The sequence below is a fragment of the Peromyscus eremicus genome, unplaced genomic scaffold (genome assembly GCF_949786415.1).
Source record: "Peromyscus eremicus unplaced genomic scaffold, PerEre_H2_v1 PerEre#2#unplaced_1861, whole genome shotgun sequence".
NCBI lineage: Eukaryota > Metazoa > Chordata > Mammalia > Rodentia > Cricetidae > Peromyscus > Peromyscus eremicus.
Genome location: NW_026736096.1, coordinates 20,588 through 26,333, shown reverse-complemented (window position 1 = coordinate 26,333; position 5,746 = coordinate 20,588). Strand labels below are relative to the sequence as shown.

At 43.4% G+C, this 5,746-nt stretch overlaps 1 pseudogene; it reads left to right on the top strand.

The window, feature by feature from the left end:
• The first annotated feature begins 960 nt into the window (after positions 1-960).
• On the top strand, positions 961-1,735 carry LOC131902088 (gap junction gamma-3 protein-like; annotated as a pseudogene).
• The last annotated feature ends 4,011 nt before the right edge of the window (positions 1,736-5,746 follow it).

The window sequence follows — 5,746 nt, the reverse complement described above, 5'->3', positions numbered from 1 at the left end:
TGTATATACAGCTTAAACAGAAATCCACAGCTAAATGGGTGCCTGGAGATGTAAAACACACCACCAAAGGGCTGTCGTAAGCACCCCACAGCTGTTCTTACAGGGAGGTCTGATGGTGGCACCTGAGAAAGTTACAGACAGAAAACAACCAGTTTCCACAGTCAGTGACCCCACGGCTTTGCCAGGTGGGGCTCCCCATCAGGGAGGTATACGTCTGGTGGGTTGACTTGTCAAACATCAGTTGTCACCTGCTGTATACTCCCACGACCCTCAGTGTGTGTATGTGTGTGTGTGTGTGTGTGTGTGTGTGTGTGTGTGTGTGTACTGGAGCTCAGTGACGTGTCATTCTCTGGAAGTCATCCACCTTGTGTTTGAGATAGGATCTCTTGCTGGTTGGAGGCTCTCCAATTGGCTAGGATCCTCCTGTCTCTGCCTCCCCAGCAGTGAGGTTTCAAGTGCACACCACTACACTCCAAATTTTTACATGGGTTCTGAGGATTGAGCTCAGTTTTTCATGCTTGTGCGACACTTTACTGATTGAGCCCTCCGCCCCCAATCCATGAAAATGTACTCTTGAAAGGGATCATGGGATTCTGTCCATCTTCCCCACTCCTTACATTGAAACTTTTTGCTCCAACATGCCCTCCTCCTCATTGCCATCCAAGACATGACACATTCTTTCAGTGAGTGACCTTCACCAATCTGTGCTATGCTATTTGGAGTTCAAACCTCCACAACTGTGAGCTAACTAACCTTTTTTGTGTTTATAAAAGCACTTACCTCAGGTATTGTCTTATAGGCATGCAAAACAGACTATATGGTGTTTGATCAACTTTGAGAGGAGCAGATCTTGCTTTGCAGATCCTTGGGTTAGTAGGTGAACAAAACAGGCTGAAGCCTCCTCTAAAGGGCAGTGAGTGGGACACCTTCACTGATAATTGTTCTCTGCTCAGTGGCAGAATGTGTGGCAAGTTCCTGAGGCAGCTGTTGGCTAAGGAGAGCCAGCATTCCACCCCCGTTGGGCGCTTCCTACTTCCGGTGCTCATGGGATTCCGCCTCCTGCTTCTGGTTTCCAGTGGACCTGGGGTCTTCGGTGATGAAGAGAATGAATTCATGTGTCATTTAGGGCAGCCAGGCTGCAAGACCACTTGCTATGACATCTTCCGCCCCCTTTCTCCATTGCGCTTCTGGGCCTTCCAAGTCATCCTGATGGCTGTACCCAGTGTCGTTTACATGGGTTTCACTCTGTATCATGTGATTGGATACTGGGAGGAACCAGAAAAAGAAAATAAGGAACAAGAGACACGGATTTGCAAGGGGGACCATAGCAAGGGTGTCTCGGGCTGGAAGCCTCAAGCTTCTCTGGGCCTATGTGGCACAGCTTGGGGCGAGGCTGGTCCTTGAGGGAGCAGCCTTGGGAGTTCAGTACCACCTGTATGGCTTCAAGATGCCCAGCACTTTTATATGTCATGAGGATCCTTGCATCGGCAGCACAACCTGTTTCCAGTCCCACCCCTCGGAGAAGACCATTCTCCTCAATACCATGTTTGGAATCAGTGGGGCCTGTCTCTTGTTCACTTCCTTGGAGCTTATGCTTTTGGGTTTAGGGAGGTTTTGGAGGATGTACAAGCACAAACTTTCCTTTTTAAAGAACTCGCGAACCTCAAAGAGCTCCGTAAGATGCAAGGACCCAGCTGATGACTTGTCGGTGGTGGAGACAAAAGAGCCATTTTGAGAAGCAGGTGAGGACCCTACTGATACTGACAGTCATCTGTCCCTGCCTCTGATGTCTCTGTGTTGGCGACCTTCACCCAGGGTAGGTCCCTTATCCTCTGGGGCGTACAGCTCCCCATGTTACAAACTAGATAACCACTCTCAAAGCAGATGCACTCTAAAAAAAGATTTACTTTTAATTTTAAATTGCGTGTGTGTGTGTGTGTATGTGTGTGTGTGTGTGTGTGTGTGTGTGTGTGTCAGTGTGGGTTTGTACACATGAATGGAGGTGCCTGTGGAGGCCAGAAGAGAGTGGTAGATTCCTTGGAGCTGGAGTTACAAGCAGTTGTGATCCTCCTGATGTGGGTGCTTGGAAGCAAACTAGGGTTCTTTGCAAGAATAGTACACATTCTTAACCACTGAGCCATCTCTCCAGCCCCCAAATGTATTTTTTTAAAGGGAGGAAGTGTTTACTTTGGTTAACAGTTTGGGGTACAGTCCCTCGTGGTGGAGAAGGTGTTCATTTATGTATATGAAATAGGTAGCCCTGGCTGGCCTGGAACTTGCTATGTAGACCAGGCTGGCTTTGAACTCACAGAGATCTACCTGCCTCTGCCTCTCAAGTGCTGGGATTAAAGTCACAAGCCACCACTCCTGGCTGAGTCAGATGTGCTTTGATTACTACCCCGCAAACATCTCCCAACACCTGTCCCTATCAGTTGTGTGACTCCCAGTAGACCACCATGAGCGTACTAGTGCATGTACTGCCATTGGGCAGAGTCCTCAGCTTCTGCTTCATTTCTCCGTTACAGAGTTCTAAAGTTACCTGGCTTTGCTTGCAGAAAACCTAGCAACTGGATCTTCTTCCACGCATCCAGTGAGATGGCTGGTGAGACGGTACAGTGGGTAAAGGTGCTTGCCACCAAGCCTCATGATCTGAAATCCATCTCCAGAACCCACATGGAGAAGGGAGAAAACCAACTCCCACAAGATGTCCTCTGACCTCCACATATGTGCCACAGCGCACACACACACACACACACACACACACACACACACACACACATGATGATAAATAAAATAATAAAATCTCAGAAAACAAAACAAAAACTCTTGCATCAATTAGCTATTACTTTTAACTCCTTATCTCTCTTGTCTTTCCACTAAATGTAAGCAACCATTTTCTGTTTTAATGGGTTATCCTAGTCTGGGATTTTATAGAGATGGAATCATGCAACATGCTTATTGGTCACTTGTATATCTTTGTAGAAAAGACCAAATTCTTCTTTGCCAATTAAAATCAGTTTTTTTTGTTTTGCATTGTAAGAACTTTTTATATAACATGATTATTAGATAATTATCAGATGAGTCATTTCAAAATATTCTCTTCCATTCCATGGTTGTCTTTCATTTTTTTCTGAGTAGTATTCTTTTAAAATTATTTATTCTTTGATACTTTCATACATGTATTCGGTGTATTTTGATCATGTCTACCCTCACATCCCTATCTAACTCTTCCTGGATCCCCCATCATGTCCCCATCCTGATTTCATGTCCTCTTTTTTCTCTATAATTCACTGAGTACAAAATCAGTGCTACTCAAATGTGCATGGGTGTCAAGCCACCTAACAGAACATGGTCAGCCTACCTGATGCCACATCCCTGAAGAACATGGACTCTTCCTCCACCATCATCTATCAACTGCTAACAGTTCCTCAGCTGTGGATAGTCCACCAGCCATGCATACTGGAATGATGAGTGCTGTGAGCCTGTGTAGACAACAATTGCTTCTGGGAGCTCCTGAGTGCAGCATCTCTGCTGTGTTAAGAAGACGTGGTTTCGAAGCAGACCCCCCAGAGCTCTGGCTCTTTAAACCTTACTTCCCCTCTTCTCTGATGTCACCTGAGCTTTGGGGCCAAGGGTGTGATACAGATGTCTCATTTGTGGCTGAGTACTCCACAGACACTTGTTCTCTGCATTTTGACAAAATGTGAGTCTGAGTATCACAGAGAAATTTCTCTGGTGGGCAATGAGAGTTGACCTAATCTATAGGTATAGGGAATTATTTAGAAGACAGTTTGATACTATCTCAATGTAGCAAACTAATAGTAACAGGCTTTTCTTCCCCAGAATGGTTTCTTGGCTGGATTTATAGTACCAGGCATGAGTTTCCTCCGGTGGAGTGGATCTTCAATCCAATCAGAAAGCACTTTGTTACTCCCATAACACCTACACCACTGTTGCACCCTTGGGTATGTCTTGTGAGGCTGGTTGTTGTAACTCACAGGATTCATACATGAGTAAGACTGTTGGTTACGAGGAAAACTAGCCAGCAGGGTCTTGGCAGTATTCTTTGATGCACAAAAGCTTTCCATTTTGATGAAGTCAAATTACTCATTTTTTGTGATTTTGGTGCTACATTTGAGAGGCCATTGTTTGACCCAAAGCTACGAATGTACACCTGTGTTTCCATCTAAGAGTTTTATACTTTTAGCTTCTACATTTATGTCTCTGATCACTTATGAGTTATTTTTTTTTACAGTGAGAAAAAAAGACAAAGATGAAAATACATTTCTTATTGGAAATAATGTAAATGAGCAAAATCTTTGAGGTATAAAAATGAAAAAAAAAATCCTGTTAGAATCCTACCATTGGCAGAAATAACTCTCCAAATCAAAGGCAAAATAAAGGCATTTGTGAGTTAAAAACAAAAGCTAAATAAAAGTTTACAGCTGACCAATATTTCAATAAGTGTTGGTGACCTACTGTTTTAGTTACTTTTCTGTTGCTGTGCTAAACCATCATGACCAAGGCAATTTATGAAATAAACTGTCGTATCTAAGACTCTCAGTTCTAGAGGGGTAGACCCATGAACTTCATCAAATTGTGCTGTGCTTAAATGTGCTTAAAACAAACCATTCGGGGTCAGACTCTTGATGTTTGAACCAACACCAGCTACTGAGCCATGTTGAACCAAATCTTCTTGTCTCCTACGGATCACCTCTCTGCTGGCCCGTGAAGGCATTTGTTTGGTTCAACACTTTCCTGGTGATTACCTAATCCCACGTGCACACTAAAACACAAAGTAAGCTAAATAAATATTGGATATGATTACATTGAAACTCTTTGTAAAGTACATGTGATAGGTTCTATAGATTAACTGAGAAAAATAAGCTTAAAATTGGGGGAGGGTTCAATGTTGTCTCCAGCCCCATACTTAGTGCAAAGGCTAGATAGTGCAAAGGTCACCAGACTAGAAATCACACCTGCTTCCAGCCTTCTGGGAGGATAACAGGTATTTTATTTCTTCCCTTGAAAGAACATCCTGGTGTTCTTAACGTTCCTGATTCATGCCTCCTCACCCTACTGTGCCTCCTAAATCCTACATATATTAGAGTGAAGCAATTCCTTATGATAAATCTCACACAGGTACAAGAACACATGTACATATACAGACATTTTGTTGGTTCTGTTTCTTTGGAGAACCATAGACTAATACATTCACCAACTATGTAAATAACCAGGAATAAATGCATGTGGAATCTGTCATGTATTTACAAGTAAAATCTTGGATAACAATAGCTCTCCTTGACATTAGGAAATGACTTTATCTATTCCTTGCTTTTAAATCTATTTTGAGGCTTCCGAGTAAGATGGTGGGGTAGAAGGGGGCTCCAGGGAATCCAGTAAGGGAAAAGAGTGAGAACAACAAGAAAAAAAAAACTTCAGAAAGAAAGAGAGAAAAAGCTTCAGAAATTTACCAAAGTAGTATTAGGGTATGTGAAAAGTACAGAAAAACATAGGTTGATGCATTGGTAAGAAGTAACCCAAGGGCTGATGGTTCAGTGGTTAAGAGCACTTGTTACTCTTACAGAGGATCAGAGTTGGGAGGATCACAACTACGGTAAGTCTAGTAAGTCCAGGGGATCTGACACCCTCTTATGGCCTCAGTGGTCATGGTACTTATGTGCACATATTCATCCATAGGTACCTCCTCCCACAGGGTGATTAATACACAGTTTGCAGTGTTGTG